General features: G+C 45.7%; 1 long non-coding RNA gene across 1 annotated transcript; it reads left to right on the top strand.

Moving 5' to 3' along the window:
* Positions 1 to 7,834: 7,834 nt before the first annotated feature.
* Positions 7,835 to 10,120, top strand: LOC141220804 (uncharacterized). Its single transcript, XR_012288942.1, has 3 exons — positions 7,835 to 7,895; positions 8,187 to 8,279; positions 10,035 to 10,120. It is a non-coding gene; the product is annotated as an uncharacterized lncRNA (long non-coding RNA).
* Positions 10,121 to 27,098: the final 16,978 nt, after the last annotated feature.

The raw sequence follows: 27,098 nt of genomic DNA, 5'->3' as shown, positions 1-27,098 counted from the left end.
TGGTGGAGCATATACCAGGATAGGGAACCAGGATGGGGGAGCATGGACCAGGATAGGGGACCAGGATTGGGGAGCATATATCAGGATAGAGGAACAGTATTGGGGAGCGTATACCACTATAGGGGACCAGAATTGTGGAGCATATACCAGGATGAGGGAAAGCATATACCAGGATGAGGGAGCATGGACCAGGATGGGGGAGCATATACCAGTATAGAGGACCATGATGAGAGAGCATATACCAGGATGGGGGACCAGGATGGGGGAGCATATACCAGGATAGGGGACCAGTATGAGGGAGCGTATACCAGGATGGGGGGAGCATATACCAGGATGGGGGACGAGGATAGGGGAGCATATACCAGGATAGGGGATTAGGATGGGGGAGCATATACCAGTATAGGGGACCAGGATGTAGGGGAGCATATACCAGGATGGGGGACCATATACCAAGATGAGGAACAATATACCAGAATGGGGGACAATATACCAGGACTGGGGAGCATATACCGGGATAGGGGAGCATATTCCAGGATAAGGGAGCACATACTAGAATGGGGGCCCAAGATGGGGGAGCATATACCAGGATGGGGAAGCATATACCAGGATGGGGGATCAGGATCCAATGTCTTAGTCAGGAAAAATCTAATATAAATCTGGATGGAAGTTCACTGGGGGGGGTGTGAAAGTCAGAGTGCAGTAACATGCCCCCAGTGCACTTCCAGGCTAACTTGCATATGGCTGCTCTGCTTGAACTGTCTCTTCCCATCACTCACATGTACAGTGAGGGTGATGAGTTCCTCATTCATGTGATGATTGGGGATTCCTCCATCATTTATATTACATGTATCTGTCTATGGATGTGCTGTACGTTCTCATATTTAGAATCCCCATATAATTAGTAATAGCCCCATTTACAGACGTCCTGCCATTTCTCCATTATATTGTTGTATTGTGTATATAGGATTGATATCATCTAATACATTTTATTTCTTCATTGTTTTATCGCTATTTTAGATACAACTGTGCTGGCGGATGCTGACAGTGTAATCTGTGAGATCCCAGAGATCCAAGAACCTGCCGCTGTAAGTATCATAGAGGGAGATGTCTGTATATCACCAGATCATGGGGTGTGAATGACACGTCCAGTATTATCCCCATATAACCATGGGACATCTCTATTCTAAATGTAGATGACACTATTGTGTTAGATACTAGCACTTATACTAAAGGGAATCTGTCACCAGATTTTGCTACTCACCTGAGAGCAGCATGATGTAGGGTCAGGGACCCTGATTCCAGCAATGTCACTTACTGGGTGCAGCAGTTGTGATAAAATCTCTCTTTCTCTGCATGCTGGGCTATGTATAACTGCCCACAGCACTGATTGGCAGCTTTCTTGTACAGTACGCTGTGAATAGGCAGAAATCCGCTAATCAGTGGTGGGGGCAGGGTTACACAGAGCAATAGGACTACATGGCACAAGACAACTAGTCCTGTAGTGATAATCTCTTGCTGATTAAACACTGATTTTAATAAAACAACGACACAGACCCTAGTAAGTGACACATAGCCGGAATCAGGATTTCGGCCCTTACTTCATGCAGTTCTTAGATTACATATAAAAAACAACTTGCTGACAGATTCCTTTTCAGTTCTCTTCTGTGATCTCCCATATTATTCTGCACTGTACAATGAAGCAAAACCTACAAAAGACAAAAATATATCTCATACCCTACCATCATTATATATAAATGTAAAGCAAAGTTGCATAATAAATATAGGGTACTTAGTGAACTATTTTTGATCAAAAAAAGAGTTGGGACCCGGTCCTATTTGTCTACCCTTTTATATGCATTACTTCAACTTTGATATACAGTAAGGTTTTTAATATAGACAGTATAGGTACCGTCCCAATTTAGGGTCACCTTGCCGCTGGTGGGACGGCTTGTATACTTTTTTTGATCAAAAATAGTTCACTAAGTACCCTATATTTATTATGCAACTTTGCTTTACATTTATATATAATGATGGTAGGGTATGAGATATATTTTTGTCTTTTGTAGGTTTTGCTTCTTTTTGCTAGTGTGAACATGCTCCTATTTCTTGCATGTCTACCATCTTAGACCTCAGTTCACATTGCTTGGTACAATGATTCCGGTGTATGGAGTATCCCCCTTAAATTACCCCCATGTCTGCGGGGCGTCCTGCTTGTATCGCCCCCTACATACAATCAGTGTAAATCAGCTGGGACATAACAGAGGTGGAAGATGGTTTTGTATCCGGAGCTTTTTTCTTGCAGCTTTTTTATCTGAAAATCATTTCTTATTTTTTTATAGAGTGTGATCGAATCATTGATCCCGGCGAGAAAGCCGCATATGAGCGACTTCCAAACATCCAGACTGATCGGCAGCGGAGCTTTTGGGTGAGATTTCTGCTGGTATAATCCATATTTCTCAGGTTCCCTATGACAATGCTTCTGCCTCTGTGCTCTGCCATTCAGCGTTATCATAGGGAAATGATCGGAGTCCACATCACTGTTCTAATTCTCACTATTCAGGTCATTTATATACAGCTGAGCAAACTGATCTATAACAAATCAGACTGTAAGGGCCTGTGCACACATTGCAAATTTTTTGCATTTTTGCTGTGTTTTTTCTGCTCAGAATTGTCACAAAACCTGAGGAATTTCATGTTGCCAGCAAAGTGATGGAGATTCCTGAAATCTTATGCACACGATGCTTATTTTTCCTTGCAGATTTGCAGCACATCTGCATCATGTCATTTCTTTCAGTATTTTTTCTGCAGATTTCACACATAATAATAAGTGGGGAAAAATCTGCAACAAAAACGCAGGTAAAAACAGGACAAAACGCACCTCTTTTTTGCATAGTTTTTCCTGCCTAGGGATGCAGATTTGGTGGAAAACTTTCTGCTCCAAATACTTCATATGGACACATACCCTTAAGGAAAGAGATTAAAATAATCTATTCCATTCCCCTGTCCTCGCCCCTCACCTGTTCTTATGCTGCACCTCCACCAGGGCTTCCTTCTCCTCCTCAGCGGACTTTGTTTTTTTTCGGGGCGGCTCCATTATGGAGCTGATAAGAGAGATTGGCTGCACACGGTCACGTGAGGATTGACACGATACTGACGTCAATGACATCTGCACCCACATCCTCCACCATGACAATGTGAGTCCAATCACTGGCCTCAGCACCAGAAGGGGGCGCCAGAACATCCAAAGACTGGCACAGAGGACGCAGGACTGCAGTGATGGACAGGTGAGAGCCAAGGATAGGTGGGTATAACATGTTTTATTATTTTTTAACTACTTCCATCCCCTCCTTTTATTATGCCATAGGGTATGGGAGGAGCATAACAAATTTCTTCTTACAGCAATTGGAGGAATTTCAATTTGCACTAAATGTCACTTGGGCAGAATCGTATCTATTGACCAAATATAGAGAATCTGGCCAAGAAGAATTTGGGTAGATTCTCTCCCATGTCTCTAATGCGACATGGGTGAGGGCTCAGACAGACATGGCATTGTGCAGATCGCCCATAGTTGATCTAAGTGCTATTTTATTAATTTCTTGAAATGAATATCCAGTGACGGACAGATTTCAAGAATTGGTACAGAAGATCATGTAATGACTTCTATAGATGGACTATTAATAAGGATTCATTATAACCCATAGATTCTCCTTTTCTCCAGGGCCGTATACTTAGTGCACCATAAAGACTCACACCAGATCTTTGCAATGAAGAAAATGGCCAAGCAGAACCTGGATACTCCAAGAAAAGTGGAATTGGCCTTTCTGGAGAGGGACATCTTAACATTCGCTGATTGTCCCTTTGTGGTCTCCATGCTCTGCTCCTTTCCAACTAAATCTCACCTGTGTATGGTTATGGAGTATGTAGAAGGTAGGACATGTACATTATATTATATTCAATCCATGTCTGCTTACATCTTATCACCGCTCATATAATTAGGATTTGTCCAAGTGGTTGGCTACATCCCCTCAGAGAATTTACTATAGGTTATATATTACCAAGATACCTGGAAATTCATTGATCTGTGTGCACGGGTACTATGGTGCCCATGAGTCGGAGGGGTCCCGCGCCACTTTGCTTTGTTTCCCATCCCTGTTCCTATCATCAAAATTTCAGCATAGCCACATCCTCAGAATGCGAATATGGCTGAACAGAATGGTGGATCAAGAAGCCAAAAGCTCCCTGATCCACCATTCAGCCTGTGGTGAGTCTGAGACTCTGTGCACTGAAGGTGAAAAGTCGCAATAGCATCACGCCTGTAGTGTGGCGACTCAGTACTCACACTGCACTGACCAGAATGCCTGGGGAATGGGGTGAGATGAGTAGTGCTTTTTATGTTAGTATTTGTAGGGGCCATAATACTAAATGGGTGTCTGGCAGTAGCCAATCATACTGTTTGGGGCACTGGTGGGGGTCATCATGCTGATTTCAGGGGGGCATAATACTGAGTGGTGGGGCTGGAGGGAGCCATAATAATGAGTTGGGGGGCTAGTGGGGACAATTATACTGAGTGGTGGCGACCATAATACTGAATAGGGGGCTGAAGGTAGCCAATCATACTAATTGGAGCATTGATGGGGGCCATCATACTGATTTGGAAGATGGGGGGGGGGGCATGATACTGATTGGAGGCTTGGTGAGGGCCATAATACTGAGAGTTGGTGGGTGCCATAAAACTGAGTAATGGGGCTGGAGGGGGCCATAATACTGAGTGGTGGGGCCATTATACTGATTGGATGGATGGTTAGGGCCATAATACTAAGTGGTGGGGCTCGTGGAGGCCATGATACTGATTGGAGGGCTGGTGAGGCCCATAATACTGATTGGTGGGGCTGGTGGGGGCCATGATACTGATTAGATGGCTGGTGAGGGCCATAATACTGAGTGGTGGGGCTGGTGAGGTCCATAATAATGAGTGATGGGGCTGATGGGGGCCATAATACTGAGTAGTGAGGCTTGTGTCAGCCATAATACTGAGTGGTGGGGCTGCTGGGAGTCATAATATTGAGTTAAGCGGCTCGTGGGAACAACTATACTGATTTGTATAAGTGGTGGGGCTGGAGGCGGCCATGATACTGAATGGAGGGCGGGTGAGGCCCATAATACTGATTGGTGGGGCTGGTGGGGGCCATGATACTGATTAGATGGCTGGTGAGGGCCATAATATGAAATAGTGAGGCTGGTAGGTGCCATAATACTGAGTGATGGGGCTGGTGGGGGGCATAATACTGAGTGGGGGACTGGTGAGGGCCATAATACTGAATTGGGGGCTGTGGGAGACATAATACTGTGCGAGAGGCTATGGGAGACTGTGAATTCTCCTATATTGAGTTGCTGACTGTGAATGCCCCTAAACTGAGTGGGGTCCTCATACTGAGTGGTGTGCTGTGGGAGTCCTTATTCTGTGTGGGGATCCTCATTCTGTGTTGTCCAAATTATGTGTGAGGGGCCACTCATATTGAGTGGGACATGTATTTATGTAATTAGTTAAGGACCACATTTTACCACTACTTTTGTCTAATATTATGTGCACTATCCTTTACATCTGTATATATTCTCTCCTGCCAAATATATCTGCTGACTTCTCATTATTCGTCACAGGGATCTGATTTATAAACCCCTCACCTGTCATATTTCCTTTTTTTCTATAGGTGGAAACTGTCAGACCCTTCTAAACACCAGGGGTCATTTATCTGTCCCCTTGACCCGCTTGTACTTTGCAGAAGTGGTTGTTGCAGTGGAATACTTGCACAGCTGTGGTGTGGTGCACAGAGACCTGAAACCGGAGAAGTAAGTGCCCCTGTAGTATAATAAGGAGGGAAAGTTATTATTTATTATCATATAGTCTGTAAGGCTAAAATCATCTTTTTTTTCGCAGCCTCCTGATAACATCTGCTGGACACATTAAAGTTACCGATTTTGGGCTTTCAAAAGTTGGTGTCATGATACCAAAAACCAACATCTACAAGCAATTAACAGAGGACATCACCAGAGAGTTCCGGGACCATGAGGTCAGCATCACTTACAGAAACCCAGCTTGTTCTTTACAAATCTCATCACACTATTGCTTCTTCTCTACGTTCTTCATTCCTAGAGAACTTTTCCACTGATATTTTATCTTCTGTCATTGTGTTTTTATGGTGAGAACTTGTCATATTAATGGCATCATCAATCTCATCTCTTTCTTCTATTGGTTTCCAGGTCTGTGGCACCCCATATTATGTAGCCCCAGAGGTCATCCTGAAAAAAGGCTATGGGAGACCTGTTGATTGGTGGTCAATGGGGATCATACTACATCAATTTCTTGTGGGATTGGTTCCATTTTATGGAAATTCCCCAACTGAGATTTATGAAAATGTTGTCACAGGTAAGTAGAATAATCCGATTATAGCTTTGATTGGTTACATTTTTTTACTTATTTCCTTTGCTTTATCGTACAGTCCAATAAAGAGGTTTCATTTTCTGTCTTTTTCTATATAACAGGAGGCGTAATTTGGGATTGTAATCCCGTTCCTCCCTTTGTTGCTCAGAACCTCATCACTAAACTGCTCAGAAAAATTCCTGCACAAAGACTTGGGACAGGTAACAGATAATTATTACACCAAGGACATATCGCTCAAGTCCATGAGACTCAGCACTTCTCTATCAGCTCATCCATTTTTAGTTCGCCATAATATGACTTTCAGTATATTTCCTTCATGTTTGCTCAGTTATGTCATTAGTTCAGATTAAGTTAAACAGTTCAGATATGGAGCAGTCTCTGACAATATCCGCAATACTTTTGTTTTGTCTTCTACAGCAGGAGCATTTGAGATCAAAGGTCATCCATTCCTGAGTGATGTAGACTTTGACAACCTTTTAAGTCAGAAGCCTGAGTACGTTCCTCAGCTTTTGTCAGACGTAGACATAAGCTCCCCTATCAGTAAGTAGAAGGAGACGTCATCTAGACAAAGCAGCTATTTGTCTCGTCTACCATAATTTGAGACAATTGGCTCCCATTAATATTACGGATAAATGGTGACTGTGCTAAACTAACAATCTCTAATAATACTTCATTACTTATCTCTGGTAGATCACTCTGATATAAACAAACATCTCGTCTCAGAGGATGAGGAGGACAATGAGAGCTTTAACTTCCAGAATTTTACATCTTCTTCTGAAAAGCTTTCTAAAGTAAGTATGAGAACAATTAATCTAAAATATGTAAAAAAAGACCTGTAAAAGTAAAAAAAAAGTATTTAATATCTTCTTGTTGTCCACATTTAGCTCTGTACCACCGCTACTAGGAGGATGAACAATGAGGATCCCAAGTCCCCTCCAGAGTGTACCCCGGCATCCAGCACAAGCATCTCAGAAATGTGAGTAGATTCTAAGGTCATTACTGGGAGCTTCATACTAATATATATGCACAAACCCAAATATAGGACATAAATACCATAACAACAAATACAGCATGCATCGCCCGTGATTAGCAGTCATTGTGCTTTTAGCTTCAGAAACCTCTGGTGGTGACAGCCCATAATTGCAGCCAGTCATGCACTTTTAGTGATGCCCACACTGTAGGAGAGATGTAGTACTACATGCCAGCCATTCTTGGTAGTGGTTTTTCGCTCTGCTTTATAGAAGGTAGTTTTGAGTAGGAAACCTTCCCTACCATAACTCTTATATATCCTAATAGGCCTTATTGTTGATGTTAATCTAGTGAGACAACCCCTTCTATACCGAATTTACTTGTAATTTACACGTTTATTTTCTTCCAAACAGGCAGAAAGAATCTTTTCCTGTGTCTATTAGAGATGATGCTATTACCAGCTTGCCACCCTCGTCCCCATTGTCAGGTATGTACATGTCTACAGCACAAAAAATGAGAATGTTGATGTCAAGGCTCAAATACTTTCATATGGTATTTTTGTTAGTGGTCTTCTATGTTATACATGTTTCATGGATTCCAATTATGTTGCCCATAGGCCCATACTGTATCTCTATTTGCCTAATTTTGTAAAGTTTTTCCAGATTACCAGATGTATAGGGGACAGGAGTAGAACAATTCTACTATATACAGGAAAGATACAAAGCAGATCCTGTAAGAATATATTGTTAATGAGGGCTTTTTTTTACTTTCTGATTAGAAACTCCAGCTGACGTCGAAAGAAAATCTTCGATATATCTGAGTATAGAGCAAGAAATCTCAGAAAATGAAGAAAAGGGGGAAAAGAGAGGAGGTAAGTGTGAGAGTCAGCTCCATGTTGTGTGATGTCATTCAGTGAGAATAATTCATGTGGAGCAGTTGTTATTAGGGATGGGCAGACCCGTGGATGTTCGGGTCCATCAGGCTCAAGAATGTTACCCTAACGTGATCCCGAACCCGAACGGGATGTGGTGAATATTCATGGGACTTTAATAGCGGGCACACAGACAGCTGAGCGCAGCAGGAGCCGCGCTGCGGCTACCACGTGCAAACTATTAGGGAAAATGAGTGGTCACTGCTCCCCACGCACGCAGTGAATATTCCGGCACAGAGGGGAACACAGCGCTGGAGGAGAGAGGAGGTGAGTATGATTGTTTATTTTTTTATGAGCAGCGTGATAGGGATCAGGGGGTGCCAAGCATACCAGGATGAGGGGGCCATACATACAGGGATGAAGGGGGCCATGCATATAAGGATGAGGGGGGCGATGCATACAAGGATGAGGGGGCCATGCATATAAGTGATGAGGGGGGCAATGCATACAAGGATGAGAGGGACTATACATACAGGGATGAGGCATGAGGGGGGGCCATACATACAGGGATGAAGGGGGGCCATACATACCGGGATGAGGGGGTCCATACATACAGGGATGAAGTATGAGGGGGGCCATACATACAGGGCTGAAGAGTGCCATACATACCAGGAAGAGGAATGAAGGTACCATACATACCAGGAAGAGGGTTGAAGGTGCCATACATACCAGGATTGGTGTGCGGGGGCGCCATACATAACAGGATGAAGGGTGCCATACATACCAGGAAGAGGGATGAGGGGGCCATGCATACCAGGATGGGGGATTGGGGTGCCATGCATACCAGAATGGTGGATTAGGGTGCCATTGCATATCAGGATGGGGATGAGGGCCACATATAACAGGAAGGAGGGGGCCATATATACCAGGATGGGGGATATTAACAGAAGTGGGGTACATTACCCCTATAACAGTGTCAGCAGCAGACCCCCTCCAGCTTAACAGGGCATCATGACAACATTTTTTGCTTACATTTTTTTTCTATTTTGCTCCTCTAAAACTTAGGTGCGTCTTATAGTCCGAAAAATACGGTATTCACCAGCCGGTGCCTATGCATAGTTAGAAATTTGTCAGTGAGATATATAATTTAGTGCAGTGTGTGTGTGTAGCTTACTGTACATGTATTTAGATAATAATTTAAAAAATAAAATAAAAAAATGCCCACATGAGGGAAAGCAGACAGCTCGGGACTGGTGTTATTATTCTGGGAAGAGGCCAATGTCCATGAAGCTTCCCAGGCTATTAATATCAGCTCACGGCTGTCTGCATAGCCTTCACTGATTATTAAAAGGGGGGGCACCCCCAAAAATGACGTGGGGTCCCCTTTATACTGCGCCGGCCAATCACAGGCATACCAATACTTGGCATGGCTGTGATGGGGCCTGAAGTGCCCACACCAGAAAAGTTTGTTGATTGGCTGTGCTGCATCCTTTCAACAAGCTTTGTTCGGACTGTTGAACCCGAACAGTAACACAGACCTCCGGGAGACACTAGATGTCCAGTACAGACCGTCACATATATGATGGCTAACAATGATCCCTGACCTCTTTATGAATAAGATTCCTCTGCCGTTCAGCCACAGTGACCGCACAGTGGTATCAAGTAATAAGTCGTCCCTTTACTTACATTATGGACACAAAGCAGATCCTATAAGAATATATTGTTAATGAGGGCTTTTTTTTACTTTCTGATTAGAAATTCCAGCTGACGTGGAAAGAAAATCTTCAATATATCTGAGTATAGAGCAAGAAATCTCAGAAAATGAAGAAAAGAGGGAAAAGAGACGAGGTAAGCGTGAGAGTCAGCTCCATGTTGTGTGATGTCATTCAGTGAGAATAATTCATGTGGAGCAGTTGTTATTAGGGATGTGCAGACCCGTGGATGTTCGGGGAACACAGCGCTGGAGGAGAGAGGAGGTGAGTATGATTGTTTATTTTTTTTATGAGCAGCGTGACAGGGAACAGGGGGTGCCAAGCATACCAGGATGAGGGGGCCATACATACAGGGATGAAGGGGGCCATGCATATAAGGATGAGGGGGGGCGATGCATACAAGGATGAGGGGGCCATGCATATAAGTGATGAGGAGGCAATGCATACAAGGATGAGGGGGGCTATACATACAGGGATGAGGCATGAGGGGGGCCATACATACAGGGATGTGGCATGAGGGGGGCCATACATACAGGGATGAAAGGGGCCATATATACTGGGATGAGGGGGTCCATACATACAGGGATGAAGGATGAGGGGGACCATACATACAGGGATGCAAGAGGAATGAAGGTACCATACATACCAGGAAGAGGGATGAAGGTGCCATACATACCTGGATGGGTGTGCGGGGGAGCCATACATAACAGGATGAAGGGTGCCATACATACCAGGAAGAGGGATAAGGGGGCCATGCATACCAGGATGGGGGATTGGGGAGCCATGCATACCAGGATGGTGGATTGGGGTGCCATTGCATATCAGGATGGGGATGAGGGCCACATATAACAGGAAGGAGGGGGCCATATATACCAGGATGGGGGATATTAACGGAAGTAGGGTACATTACACATTGTCAGAAGCAGACCCCCTCCCCCTTAACAGGGCATCATGACAACATTTTTTGCTTACATTTTTTTTCTATTTTACTCTTCTAAAACCTAGGTGCATCTTATAGTCCGAAAAATACGGTATTCACCAGCCGGTGCCTGTGCATAGTTAGAAATTTGTCAGTGAGATATATAATTTAGTGCAGTATGTGTGTGTAGCTTACTGTACATGTATTTAGATAATAATTAAAAAAATAAAATAAAAAAATGCCCAGATGAGGGAAAGCAGACAGCTCGGGTCTGGTGTTATTATTCTGGGAAGAGGCCAATGTCCATGAAGCTTCCCAGGCTATTAATATCAGCTCACGGCTGTCTGCATAGCCTTCACTGATTATTAAAGGGAGGTGCACCCCCAAAAATGACATGGGGTCCCCTTTATACTGCGCCGGCCAATCACAGGCATACCAATACTTGGCATGGCTGTGATGGGGCCTGAAGTGCCCACACCAGAAAAGTTTGTTGATTGGCTGTGCTGCATCCTTTCAACAAGCTTTGTTCGGACTGCTGAACCAAAACAGTAACACAGACTTCCGGGAGACACTAGATGTCCAGTACGGACCATCACATATATGATGGCTAACAATGATCCCTGACCTCTTTATGAATAAGATTCCTCTGTCGTTCAGCCACAGTGACCGCACAGTAGTATCAAGTAATAAGTCGTCCCTTTACTTACATTATAGACACAAAGCAGATCTTATAAGAATATATTGTTACTGTTTTTTTTTTCTACTTTCTGATCAGAAATTCCAGCTCTCGAGAAAAGAAAATCTTCGCTGTATTTGCTTAGAGAGCAACAAAACTCAGAAAATAAAGAAAAGAGGCAAAAGAGACGAGGTAAGTGTGAGAATCAGCTCCTTTACTTACATTATAAATACAAAGCAGATCCTATAAGAATATATTGTTACTGAGGGTTTTTTTTACTTTCTGATCAGAATTTCCAGCTCAGAAAGAAAGGAAATCTGAAAAAAATCTGAGTACACAGGAACAAAACTCAGAAAATGAAGAAAAGAGAGGAAGGAGACGAGGTAAGTGTGAGAATCAGCTCTATGTTGTGTGATGTCAGTGAGAATAATTCATGTGGAGCAGATGTCATCTGTCAGTGATGGGATTGTCACATGTATGATGGCTGACAATGATCCCTGACCTCTGTATGATAAGATTCCTCTGCCGTTTGGCCGCAGTGTCCACGCAGTGGTATCATGTAATACGGAGTCCCATTACTTACATTATATTTATTTCTCTTCTCATAGGTTCCCTCCTCCGCCGGATCTTATCATCCTGCCGGCGTGGATTGTCCAGGGCTGCTCGGATATGTGCATGTTGTCACTGTTCCCCCAGCATCATCTAAAAGACTGAAAACCTCCGCATCTAGCGCCCAGAAATGCAGCAGATCCACCATCACTGCTGAACCTGTATAGAAGGACCTTCACCAGCTTCCTGTGGCCTTCTCACTGGAACATCTTTACCCGGATATGTTTTGCCTCTATCATCAGGCTCCGCGGTATTCATACTACTCGCCTGACTTGGCTTTTACTGATCACCTGGTATCTGACCCCAGCTGTGTTCATGACTATGATTTCATCTATTAATAATATTCATGGTTTTGTTCATGTCTTAACCTTCTATCCTATTATTAATAATAAAAAAATTAAAATAAAAGCTGTTACTGTTGCTCTGATTTTTTTTCATCTTGAGTTCACAACTAATTGTAACTCACTAATTGTGCTTCTTAACACTAACTGCATTTGTCATTATTCTGAATGCAGCAGCCAGGCTCATATTTCTGTCCAGCAGCTACACCGGCGCCTCCACAGTACCAGTCATTGCACTCTCCCACAAAGCTCTCCACAGTGCTGCACTGTTCTACAACTCCTCCCATATGTCAGTCTACTACCATATCTACACTCCAATGAGCCAAGACTAATATCCTCCATAATCAGGACCTCCCACTCTCACGTCCATGACTTTTTCTGTGCTGCACCAGTTCTCAGGAGTGCATCAGGTTCATTCCTACTGTCTATGGATTTAAGTGTTCACTAAAAACAGATAATTTTTAGCAAGACTATCAAGTCATGTCACTAATCTAAGTTTTGCCCCCAGCACTTAATATCTGTACATATGTACAGATATTGGCTGGTGACCTGTTCATTTAGTCCAGGGCCGGCTCCAGGTTTTTCTGGGCCCCGGGCGAAAGAGTCTCAGTGGGCCCCTTTAACACATACCACGATTCATGATGCAGAGACATGGCGGAGAAATATATATATATATATATTAGTACAATGCAAAGATTTCACTTCTTACATTACATGAGTGATATCTATTATAAATTCCACAATAGCTCAGAAACCGGTGAATCGCTCCACACAGAATAGTGGCCCCCATATAAGGCTCCATACGGAATACTGGCCCCCATATAAGGCCCCATACAGAATACTGGCCCCCATATAAGGCCCCATACGGAATACTGACCCCCATATAAGGCTCCATGCGGAATACTGACCCCCATATAAGGCTCCATGCGGAATACTGACCCCCATATAAGGCTCCAGGCGGAATACTGGCCCCCATATAAGGCTCCATGCGGAATACTGACCCCCATATAAGGCTCCATGCGGAATACTGACCCCCATATAAGGCCCCATACGGAATACTGGCCCCCATATAAGGCTCCATGCGGAATACTGACCCCCATATAAGGCTCCATGCGGAATACTGACCCCCATATAAGGCTCCATGCGGAATACTGGCCCCCATATAAGGCTCCATGCGGAATACTGACCCCCATATAAGGCTCCATGCGGAATACTGACCCCCATATAAGGCTCCATGCGGAATACTGGCCCCCATATAAGGCTCCATGCGGAATACTGACCCCCATATAAGGCTCCATGCGGAATACTGGCCCCCATATAAGGCTCCATGCGGAATACTGGCTTCCATATAAGGCTCCATACGGAATACTGGCCCCCATATAAGGCTCCATACAGAATACTGGCCCCCATATAACGCTCCATACAGGATACTGGTCCCCTTATAAAACTCCATACAGGATACTGGCCCCCATATAACGCTCCATACAGGATACCGGTCCCCTTATAACGCTCCATACAGGATACTGGCCCCCATATAATGCTGCATGCAGGCTGTTACCCCCCACATAATGCCCCATACAGGTTGCCCCCCCTTATAATGCTCCATGCAGGCTGTTCCCCCCCACATAATGCCCCATACAGCCCCCCCCTTTTAATGCTCCATGCAGGCTGTTACCCCCCCACATAATGCCCCATACAGGCTGCCCCCCCCTTTATAATGCCCCATGCAGGCTGTTCCCCACCTTATAATGCCCCATGCAGGCTGTCACCCCTCCTCTTTATAATGCCCCATGCAGGATGTCCCCCCCCTCTTTATAATGCCCCATGCAGGCTGTTCCCCACCTTATAATGCCCCATGCAGGCTGTCACCACTCCTCTTTATAATGCCCCCTGCAGGAATCCCCCCCCCTCTTTATAATGCCCCATGCAGGCTGTCACCCCTCCTCTTTATAATGCCCCATGCAGGAATCCCCCCCCCCCTCTTTATAATGCCCCATGCCTCCATACATAAAAAAAAAAAATCAAATACTCACCTCCCTTCTCACCTGCTGCCGCTGCTCGGGTCCGGACTCCAGCGTTGTCGGCGTCTTCCCGCTCAGCGCTCCCTGTGACGGCTCAGGGGAGGGCGCGGTGTAAAGGTGTCACTGCGCCCTCTGACCTGAGACGTCACAGGGAGCGCAGAGCAGGAAGACAGCGGATCTGCGGAGGCACGGGGAGAGGTAAGTATCCAGCTGCCGGGGCCCTGAGCAAGCGGCGGAGAAGGGCGGGCGCTGACACCGCTCTCCTCCGCCCATAGCCCAGCGGGGTGCGTGACCGCCAGTGGGCCCCTCTGCCTGCTCAGGGCCCCGACATTTGCCCGGGTGCGCCGGGTGCTGACGCCGGCCCTGATTTAGTCTTAACTCCTCGAAGATAGGTGCTCCCTAAAACCACATCTGTTTAGGGCGGCCTATCACGCTCCTTAATCAAAGTCCTTTTATATATTTATAGCCCATTCATTATTTCTCCAAACATAAGTCACTCCACCGCACCCAAAACCCCTACAAATCCTGGCTGGTGACAGCTCCTGCAGCCTTTATCTCTCCCTCATCCCCTCAAGATGGCGGACCATCATTGTAAATAAGCCCCTGCACTTTGTGTCCCCCCACCTCATTATAGATTGTAAGCTCTTACCAGCAGGGTCCTCATTAGTTTTGCTGTAATTATTGTATTATCTTTAGCTATGTTACTTATGACTGTTGTATATGGACCTGAATTGTAAAGCGCTGAGGAATATGTTGGCGCTATATGAATAAAGATTATTATTATTATTAAAGCAAAACAACAACATGTTTCATACCGCCAAATCTTCCTTAACTCCTTAGTGACCAAGCCAATTTTGACCTTAATGACCTGCCCAAATTTTTGAAGTTTGACCAATGTCAATTTATGTGGTAATAACTCTTTAACGCTTCAACGGATCCCACTGATTTTGAGACTGTTTTTTTCATGACATATTGTACTTCATAATAGTGGTAACATTTTTTCAATATGACTTTCATTTATTTGTGAAAATATCGGAAATTTGGCGAAAATTTTTAAAATTTCACAATTTTCAACCTTTTAGTTCTTACGCCCTTAAATCAGAGTGTCATGTCGCACAAAATAGTTAATAAATAACATTTCCCACATGCTTACTATACATCTGCGTCCTCTTTGAAACATCATTTTTTCTGTTAGGAAGTTATAAGGGTCAAGATTTGACCAGTGATTTCTCATTTTTACAACAAAATTTACTAAATATTTTTTTTAGGGACCACATCACATTTGAATTGACTTTGGGGGGCATATATGACACAAAATATCCAAAAGGGATACTATTCTAAAAATTGCACCCCTTAATTCCTCAAAACCACATTCAAGAAGTTTATTAACCTTTCAGGTGCTTCACAGGAACTAAAGCAATGGCAAGGAAAAAATAAACATTTTTTCCACAAAAATTTTACTTTAGCCCCATTTTTTTTATTTTCACAAGGGTAACAGGAGAAATGGACACCAAAAATTGTTGTGTAATTGGTCCTGAGTATGCCAATACCCTATATGTGGGATAAAACTACTGATTGGGCGCACGGCAGGGTTCGGAAGGGAAGGAGCATAATGTCTTTTTGAATGCAAAAATAGCTGGAATCGAGAGCAGACGCCATGTCGTTTGGAGAGCCCCATATGTGCCTAAACAGTGAAAACCCCTACAAGTGACACGATTTTGGAAACTAGACCTCTCAAGGAATGCATGTAGATGCCTGGTGAGCACCTTGAACGCCCAGGTGCTTCACAAAAGTTTATAACGCAGAGCCGTGAAAATAAAAAAAAATCTATTTTTTACCACAAAAATATACTTTTAGCCCCAAATTTTTTTCCCACAAGGGTAATGGGAGAAAATGGACCCAAAAATTTGTTGTGCAATTGCTCCTGAGTACGCCGATATCCCATATGTAGGGGAAAACTATTGTTTGGGCACATGGCAGGGTTCGGAAAGGAAGGAGTGACGTTTTGGAAAGCAGACTTTGATGGAATGGTCTGCGGGTGTCATGTCGCGTTTGGAGAGCCCCTGATGTGCCTAAGCAGTGGAAATCCCCCCTCAAGTTACCCCATTTTGAAAACTACCCCCCTCAAGGATTTTATCCAGGGTTATGTATAGTGAGCATTTGTAAACCACAGGTACTACACATAATTTGTTAACATTAGGTCGTCATATTGAAAATTGTCATTTATTTCACAAAAATGACGTTTTAGCCCCAAATTGATTATTTTCACAATGGACAATAGGTTAAAAAATAACGCGATGATCAAAAACTTCTATTTGGGCACATGGCAGGACTAGGAAAGGAAAGAGAGCTATTGGTCTGGAATATATTGTGAAGGCCATGTCGCATTTGGAAAGCCCCTGACATGCGAAAACAGCAGAAGCCACCACAAGGGACCCAATTTTGGAAACTAGTCCCCTCAAGGAATTTATCTAGGGATGTATTGAGTATTTTTAACTTACAGGTGATTCACAAAACTTTATAACTTCCAGACGTGAGAACAAAAAATTATTTTTTTATACTAAAATACTGTTTTAGCACCAAATTTATAATTTACACAAGCGTTAATAGGAGAAAATGGACCCCATAATCTGTTATGCAATTTTTACCGATCACAGTGATACCCCATATGTGGTTGTACACTAATGTTTGAGCACACAGCAGGGGTTGGATAGGAAGGAGCGCTACTTGGCTTTTAGAACACAGATTTCGTTTTAATACAGTAGTGTTCAAAACAATAGCAGTGTGTCCAAAAACATGAGTTAAGCACAAAATCTTTCTACTAGTTTTTATTTCCAGCATTGGGAACATTACACACTGTTTTCTAATTCAAAACATGAAGAGAAATGTATATAATTTTTAACTACTTTACAGAAAATAACAAAAAAAGGAGGCCAAGTACTTAAGCTACGTAGTTGGGAGAGGCGAAATTAAGCCACAGGTCAATAAGAACGAGGCAATTCAGAACTGGCTGCAACCGCTCTCCAAGAAGCAGGTGAGAGCGTTTCTTGGAATCGTGGGATATTACCGGCGGTTTATCCCAAATTTTTCTATGATTGCCGCACCACTGACGGACCTTCTGAAAGGCACAAAATCAACGAGGGCGAAATGGACGGTTGAAACCGAGATGACGTTCCAACAGCTGAAGCTGGCACTCTGTAAGCAGCCGGTCCTGGTTGCACCAGACTTTACTAAAGAGTTTGTGCTCCAGACAGATGACTCAGAAGTTGGCCTAGGAGCCGTGCCGTCACAGGAGATAAATGGGGAAGAGCATCCCATCCTGTATATGAGCCGGAAGCTCTCATCCTGTGAGAAAAATTATGCCATTGTGAAGAAAGAATGCTTAGCCATAAAATCAGCCATACACACGCTAAGATATTACCTACTTGGCCAAAAGTTTAAATTGGTGTCAGACTATGCCCCTTTGAGATGGTTGAGGGAAAAGAAGGGTAAGAATGCCTGAGCAACTAGGTGGTTCTTAGGTCTCAAAGACTTTAATTTTCACATGGAGCATAGACCTGGGAAGTTACACGCTAATGCTACTGCCCTCTCCAGAATTCCCTGCTGGGTGACTGAAGGTGCCCCCCAGCTTTTGGCAGAGGGGGGGAATATGTGACAGAGTCACTGGTATTATATGCGAGGGGAGGTATGCGTCACTCAGGATTCTCTCCTGTGTGAACTGAGACCTACTGAATCTCTGCCAGCATGTTATATGCTGTGGGTTACCTCTTTTAAAGGGTGTGGTTTTATGGGAATGATGTAGAGATGGGAGGGAAGTCATTCCCCATATCTCCTCCTCAGGGTGTGGCTGAGCAAGCTTTAAATGTTCAGTCCTGTTTTTTTTTCTTTGTGTTGTGTTTGGAGAGGCAAGGTCTCCAGGCTGGACAGCCATAGCTCAGGACAGAGCTGAAGGGTGGACATAACCTGTGTGGGTGAATGGCACATACACATATGGACTGTGCTATTGTTTATCTTTTGTTATGTTGTTTTGCTAGTAAGGCTGTGTTTATCTTTGCTGAAGTTGCAGAGCTTTTGTCACAGAGGTGACAGACAGTCGCCCTACAGTGGGTTGCAGGAGACATCTACGTTTGGCATTGCAGACAGCTTCTTAGATAAGAGGCTGTCTTTAGGACCAAGTAGCTACCTCTCTCTTGCTAATTAGCTCTCTGGCCTGGGTGTATATATACCTGGTGTGTCTGAGAGGGAGTCGCCGGCTATATTCATTTCTACTTGTGAGGCTTATCAGGAGCAGCACTTCATCCTTTCTGGAGCTTGAGGCCATGTGTATATTTGAAATCATCTAAAGCTAAGCAATTTTCCCCTGTTTTGTCTTCTCTTGTTGTCTATAGTGTTTAGTGGAGGTTGACTAGTTCTCATCTCCTTCCATCCCTAGCCGTAGCCATACGCCAGGGAAAGTAGGGCGAGGCACGCATACGGTGATTGCTGAAGAGGCAATATAGGTACGGTAGTTAAGACAGGGTGACGTTAGACCATACTAGGAGGTCTCTACTTCCTCCTTTCCCTTTTCCCTTTGTGTTGCACTAACTCCTGGCGTGACATTATAGCCGGCCGAGCACGTTTTGAAAAGAAAAAAAAAAAAAGCTGTAATTTTTTTTCCTTTGTCTGGAGAAGGGATATATCAGACCCTCATCTTCGCTAGTGGCGGCAGGGTTCTTCTTTGTGAAGAAAAAAGATGGCGGTCTACGTCCCTGTTTAGATTTCCGGGAATTACATCAAATTACCATCCATGATCCAAACCCTCTTCCTGATTCTTCCCTCCAGGCTTTTTCTTCCTTAAAGAACCATTTTGCCACTGCATGTATACTCAGTCAACCCGATGTTTCTCAACCCTTTAATGTGGAGGTTGATGCTTCTGATGTTGGGGTTGGGGCTGTGTTGTCTCAGGGTTCATCCCCTGGTAAATGGCATCCATGCGCCTTCTTTTCTAAAAAATTGTCTTCAGCAGAGAGAAATTAGGACATGGGTAATAGGGAACTTTTGGCGATCAAATTGGCGTTCAAGTAATGTCGACATTAGTTGGAGGAGGCTGTCCATCCTATTACTGTTATTACTGACCATAAGAACCCGTCATATCTCCAGTCAGCTAAATGTCTCAACCCTGGGTTCAATTTTGTTGTCACTCTTCGTCCAGGGGTCAAAAATGTCAAGGCTGATGCTTTGTCCCGGAGCTTCCCTGGTGGTGGTGACCATGAGAACCCTGCCCTGATATTACAGAAAGGGGTAGTCATTTTCGCTCTTTATCCTGAACTGGACGGTGAGGTGTTGGAGGCTCAGGGGGACGCCCCTGCCTTCTGCCCTTCAGGAAAGTTATTTGTACCATCTGACCTGCGCCGCAAAGTAATCAAGGAACATCATAACTCTGTGCTTGCTGAGCATCCAGGTGGTAAGGCAACTGCGGACCTCCTCTCTCATCGTTTTTGGTGGCTGGGGTTGCATCGGGATCCAATTGAACACTTAGCTGCTTGTAGTATTTGCGCGCGTTCTAAGGTTTCGTTTACCCCTCCGTCTGGTACTCTTCTTCCGCTACTTATCCCTAGTAGGTCATGGACACACTTGTCCATGCATTTTATTACTGACCTACCGGTTTCTGCAGGTGAAACGGTGGTTTTGGTGGTAGTAGATAGGTTCAGTAAAATGGTTCACTTTGTCGCATTACCTGCACTTCCCAATGCCAAGACACTTGCTCAGGTGTTCATAAATTATATTGTGAAGCTTCACGGGGTTCTCTCTGATGTGGTGTCTGATCAGGGGACCCAGTTTGTTTCCAAGTTCTGGAAGGCATTCTGTTCTCGACCGGGGGTGCAGCAGTCCTTTTCATCTGCCTTCTACCCTCAGTCGAATGGTCAGACCGAGCGTGTCAATCAGAACTTGGAGACATACCTCAGGTGTTTCGTTTCCGAAAATCAGGAGGATTGGACATCCTACTTACCGCCAGCAGAATTTGCCATCAATAATCATCGTCAAGAATCCACTGGCAGGTCACCGTTCTTCGGTACATATGGTTATCATCCACAGTTTGGTACCTTCAGTGGGGGAAGAGCTTCATGAGTTTCTGAGGAGGAACGGTTTACATCATTGCTCTCCTCCATATGGCAGGGTGTTCTTTGAAACTTAAAGACCATGTGAAACAGGTATAAACGTATGGCCGACAGAAAAAGCTTGCCAGGTCTGGACCTGAATGTGAATGATTTTGTGTGGTTGTCTACCACGAATATAAGATTAAAAGTTCCTTCTTGGAAGCTGGGACCTAGGCTAATAAGCCCTATAAAATAACCACCGTCATTAACTCAGCAGCATTTCATCTTGAACTTCCTCAGGCCCTTAAAGGTCCACAATGTGTTCCACATATCCTTACTCAAAAGGTATGTGGAACCTCTTGAACCCTCAAGTCTACCACCGCCCCCAGTACTGGTTGATGGTAATCTGGAGTTCCAGATTTTGAGGATTGTAGATTCTCATCTCAAATGTTGTTCTTTACAATACTTGGTGCACTGAAAAGGCCATAGTCCAGAGGAGAGGATGTGAGTTTCAGCGTCAGAGGTGAATGTTCCCAGATTGGTTAGCTCATTCCACACCTCTTTTCCTGAGAAACCCGGTCCTGAGGCCACTCGTAGAGGGGGGGCTACTATCGCAAGTGTGTCAAAGGTGACAAACAGTCGCCCTGCAGTGGGTTGCAGGAGATCTCTACGTTTGGCATTACAGATAAGATAAGATTGTAGATAAGAAGCTGTCTTTAGGACCAAGTGGCTACCTCTCTCTTGCTAATTAGCTCTCTGGCCTGGGTGTATATGTAGCACCCCGAGGGCTCGGTTGCTACAGAGGTATTGCATCTCAGCCAGATGTGCGATATCTCACTCTCAGGTATGGATGCAGTGTGGATCAGGACCCTGACACCTGCATGCTTTACACCAGATTTCCGGTGGGCAGGGCGACCGATATGCTCCAAGTAGAGCACGACAATCACTGTCCCTGGCTGGAGTGGGGGGAGGGAACACCGAGGAAGTGGGAACCCTGTAGTGCAGGAGCAGGGAGGAGGTAGTTCCTGGGTGCACCTAGAGGGAGGTATAAAAGGTGGGCACCATCTTAGATCAGTGTTCAGTCTGAGAGAGGAAGTGACAGAGCAGGGCCTCTGTGGAGCTCTGCTCCGGAGGCGGGCCTAGCCTGTGAGGCCCAGCAAGCACTAAAAGAGAAGACAGTTCAGTGAGAGAAGAAGAGGGAGCAGGAGGTGGGAGCAGAGGCTGGTGAGCACAGTACGACGTAGGCAGCCGTTACCTGCAGAAGTGGTCTGGATAATAAGAACTGTGAGTAAAGACCCTGGACTGCATCACTGACTCTGTGTCGTCACTGCTACTCCTGCACCATCACTCCCATCCTCCGCATACACTGCCCTGAGACTACACTCCTCCCGTGGGGAGTTGTACTATACTCTGCTGCACTTACAACACCAGCCTCAGCGGTCTGCCCTGCAGCGGCGGTTCATCCTGACCGCAATCCACGGGTGGCGTAGTCGGACATTTAATATCATAAAAACCACACAAATAGACTGCCATTTGAGTTGACCACCCTGAGCCACGGGACCGGGTCCCCGCCGCACGAAGACTACAACCCCCAGCATCCGCAATGAGTCCGGTTCCGGGTTTCCCCACACGCGCGCGGCCCAGGGGGCGTGTCATATATATACCTGGTGTGTCTGAGAGGGAGTCGCCGGCTATATTCATTTCCACTTGTGAGGCTTATCAGGAGCAGCACTTAGTCCTTTCTGGAGCTTGAGGCCGTGTGTATATTTGAACTGATCTAAAGCTAAGCAATTTCCCCGTTTTGTCTTCCCTTGTTGTCTATAGTGTTTAGTGGCGGTTGACTAGTGCTCATCTCTTTCCATCCCTAGCCGTAGCCATACATGAGGGAAAGTAGGGCGAGGCACGCGTGCAGCGATTGCTGAAGAGTCAATATAGGGGCGGTAGTTGAGAAACAGTGATGCTAGACTAGACTAGGAGGTCTCCACTTCCCCCTTTCCCTAGTGTCTGGGCTCCCTTTCCCTTTTCCCTCTGTATTGCACTAATACCTGATGTGACAGCATTATGCCATATAATAAAGCCTGCAGAGAAAACCTGGTTCCTGAGTCTACTTCCGGAAGCAGCCGAGCAAGTCGACCTACCACACCATGTATAAAAAGGCTACCACACCATGTATATTTTTACTGTCCCTATTCTAGTCCTATTAATTACTCTCATTTTTTTTAATTGTTTTATCACACACAAAAAAAATAAATAATCGGATGCCGATCAGTGCTCAATGGCTGTAGGACGCATACACAGATCTGGTGAAAAAAGAGGATAAAAAAAATAGAAAGGAAAGAAAAAAGTCCTAGCCAAATGTGAGCATTGGTTCCAATTAGTGATGCGCGTCTGATCAGCGGCTCGGCGGCTGCAGGACGCATGCACGGAAGTGGTGTAAAGGAAGGGTGGAGGTTGGGGATTAGAGGAAAAAAAATTACTGGAAAACAGCGAGCACGAGTGCCGATTAGTGATTTGTGTCACTGATCAGTGTTCGGTGACTGCAGGACGCATGCACGAGTAACTAAAATGCTCCTTACTCGGACCAAACAATTCCTAATGCTCGGGTGCTCGTTTCGAGTAACGAGTATAATGGGAGTCAATGAGAAATCTGAGCATTTTTCCGGCAGACCCTACAAGGAGGTCTGGGGGGCAGAGAAAATGTGCAAATGGATGAGAAAGGTGCTGAATGGAAGGAGAACAGCATGGGGAAGACCCCTGGAAGCATCTCTGACTCCCAGATCACAGCTGAGAACAATGGTTTCACACTTTTACTCCACTTTAAGGACTGACAATAAAACATTCCAAATCAACGATAAATTGCATTTTAGATGAAAAAAAATGTTAAGAAATATGTTTCCTGTATAATAACTTGTATATAAGGCAAAATTTAAAAAGCATTTTAAAAAAATTATAATTTAAGTAAACCAAAATTGTTTTTTTTATGAAAAAATAGTAAACTTCAGTGTAATTTATGAAGGAAGCACGAACTGCCAAAAATTATCGACTCGGATACACCCTGTATTAGACATAAAGGAGGGTCTCATACACATTCTGTTCAAATTGTCATGTAGTGGTACTCCTAGACTCATAAAGGCTATGCACTAAGTGCAAATCCTGCCAAAAATTACAAGCAGGGTTATCCATACTCTCTTGAAGGCACCAACTGTAGTGCCTCATTCAAATATTGTGAACAAAGTGTAGTTGTGGTACTCCTACATTCATAAAGGCTTTGCACAAGTACAAAGGCAGGAACAAATTATAAGTAAGGTCATCCATAGACCCTAGAAGGCAACAACTGGCAGGCCTCATTCAAATATAGAACATTAAAAACACTTTATATGCTGCTGTCATCAGGTGGTGTGTAAAAGCCTGGTATAATCCATGCTTTGTTCATTGTTATCAGTCAGCCTTTCTGTTGCAGGAGAAAGCGCCTGTCCGTTATGACCCCCCTTTGGCACTAAAAATCTGCTGAGACAAGACCCTAGCGGCAGTGCAGCACAACACCTCCAAGGCATAGAGGGACAGCTCATGCCAGGTGTCCAGCTTTGAGACCCAATAGCTGAAGGTCGCAGAGGAATTAACAAATAAGCTGGTTTGGTCGGCCAGGTATTGCTTGACCATCTTTGAAAACTTTTCCTTCCTTGTCAAAAATACCTGGCCATGATGACGCGCCCCCTGAGCCATGGGGATACCCGGAGCCGGGCCTTGTAGATGCTGGGGGTTGTAGTCACCGTGGTGGTGACCCGGTCCGTGACCCAGGGCGGTCAAACCAAAGGGGTAGTCTATATGTACAAATGTTAATGTCCGACTAAGCCACCTGTGGATTGCGGTCATTGGTAACCGCCACTGCGGAGCAGTCCGCTGAAGCTGGTGGTATGTGCAGCAAGGTGATGTGACTCCCCACAGGAGGAGTGTAGCTTCAGGGCAGCGTGCTTGGATGATGGTGGTGATTGTGCAGGGCGTTCTAGTGCTATGAGTGCTGGCGCCGCAAGGAACACAGAGACAGGATAGTGCAGTCCCAGGGTCTTTACTCACTGTTGTTGTAGTTCAGATTACAGGTACCAAGCAATCTTCCCCCGTCGTGCTGTGCGTACTCAGTGAGGGGTTCAGTCCACCCTCAGGTATTTCCAGAGCACTTATCAGGACCCCGTTCTGTGTACCTTCCTCTGGCCTCTTCCTGCACCTCACACCCAGCGCCACTTCTATCCGGTACCCTCGGGCCTTGGCGGGCGACGTGTGTTCTGTCCCCTGGGTCCTGTGCTGATACCTTCTTAGTGTACTGGTGTGGACTTGTGGTCTGCAGTACTTGAAATGCTGCAGCCTCCGGTTCCTAGTTAAGCATTTGCTGTTTCTCTACTAGTTGAAGGACCCGGTTCCCTGTTCTAGCCTGACCCCTCTACCTCCTGGTACGGGTGGCTTGCTGCACGGCCCGTACCCCTAGGGTCCCTTCACTCCTCATTCCTGGAGCCGTCCTGCTCCCTCTCCTCTCTCTCAGGCTCAGGCCTCCTGACTTGGCCCGCCTTTGGAGCAGAGCTCATACAGAGCCTCTGCTCCCTGACTTCTCCTCAGTCTGTCTGACTGGAACTCCACCTGCTCTTCTGTCTGAACCAAGATGGTTCCTTACTTTTATACCTCCTACACATGTGCTCCCAGTATCTATGTCCTCCACCCCATCCACTACATAGTTCCCCCTCTCTAGGTGGTTCCCCCCACTCCAGCCAGGGACCAGGGACTGTGCTCTCCTGTAGGAGCAATCTCGCCCTGTCCCCCGGAAATGTGGTGTAGTGAATGCTGGTGTTAGGGTCCTGAGCTGTACTCTTTCCTTACATGGGAGTGAGATACCACACCTCTGGGTGAGATGCAATACCTCTGTGGCGACCGAACCCTCAGGGGCGCCACACACCCCCCTGGTAAAACACAGCACATCCACGGGCTGGAACAGAGCAAAAGACAAGGTAAATTAGGACATGCAAATTTTTGGATGCATCACATTATATAACATTATGGATACTTTTTAAAGGACATTTCTCTTCACACTTATAAAATATTTCTTCACACATATAAGACATTTTTAATATAAACATTCTTCATATCAACACATTTTCAAGTAAAACTTTTGGTCAACCGGTCACAGTAATGACTGCAACCAGGTGTCCATTTTTCGATAAAGTACAAACTTGCAAACATGAATATGACGGACCCATTCCAAACCCTCAACGGAGGCCCTGGGGTGGCTGCAGGGCTTAGACGATCCAGATGCTGGACCTCGTCTTCGGTCACCTACAACGGGTTTTTGTTCTGAGGTCACTCGTTGTAGTTCTTATAAAACCAATAAGGGGCACCTCAAGAGGTGCAACTATTTACAAGAAGCGGCTGCTCCCAGTCCTCAGCCAGTTAGTCTCTGGACCCTTTACGGGTAACTAAACAACCTAGTAAAAACACAAACGGTGAACCTGCAGCGTCTATGCTGCTGTACGGGTACTGATTACTACTGGCAGTCCTTAGTAGTATTGCTCCCTCCAGGGAGGCTCTAGTTCATCACAAGCTGACCCAGCCGGGTCTTCAGCTTCATACTGGTAGAAGCCGTGCTCTTCTACTACCTTGTGGACATTTAAGGCATACCAGCCTCTGACTCCTTTGTGATGGGTATAGGTCACGATGTCTCCGGGGTAGAGGTCCCTATCAGGGTGACCTGCTATTAGGTGGGACTCCACGTCCCTCCTGTTGACGAACAGATCAATGTCTGTGTATGGGTCCCGGATGAATCCCCACCCGGCATCCAAATTGAATTTAACTACGGTCCCTTCTTCCTTGGGACCGTGGGTGGCTTTGTTGGCCTGGCAGGCCCGGGTCTTTTCCTGCATATTCTGGGCCTCTAATTTCTCCCACCGCACGCGCCGTGAGCTGCGCTCTTTTTCCTTTTTGAAATTGGACCAGCTGCTGGTGGCAGAACTCTTTGCGACGGGCTGCGGCTGCCCTGGTCTCCTGGGACAACCCCATCAGGTCCTCCCCAGAGTGATCCCACTCAAACTGGGCCTCGTCTTCCGGCAACCGGGAGATGGCGGCAGGCTGCGGAGCGGGTAGGAGCGAGGGCCGCTGGTCCTCCACCTCCGTGGACCAGTCCCACCGGCGACGTCTGTATACCCACTTGGCTGGTGGGGGAGTTGGTTCCTGCAGGGGACCCAGAAGCTGGCTGGCTGTGCCGGTGCCCGGAGGTGGCGGTGTCTGGGCTTGCGGGGCGTGCAGGGCAGGCGCGCCCGGGACTTGTGGACCTTGAGGCGGGGTCAGGTGCGGGCCGCCGCTGGTGGCGCCTGGGGTCAGCAGCTCCACCAGCGGGCCCAGGAGCAGGTCGACGCTGGCGGCGCCCGGGGCTGGAGGGCTTGGCTGGGGGCCTAGGAGCGGGCCACCGCTGGTGGCGCCCGGGG

The sequence above is a fragment of the Phyllobates terribilis genome, unplaced genomic scaffold, assembly GCF_046119375.1.
Source record: "Phyllobates terribilis strain yellow unplaced genomic scaffold, ASM4611937v1 Scaffold_304__1_contigs__length_2301189, whole genome shotgun sequence".
NCBI lineage: Eukaryota > Metazoa > Chordata > Amphibia > Anura > Dendrobatidae > Phyllobates > Phyllobates terribilis.
Note: the sequence above shows the minus strand (reverse complement) of the source record. Positions and strands in the feature narration are given on the sequence as shown.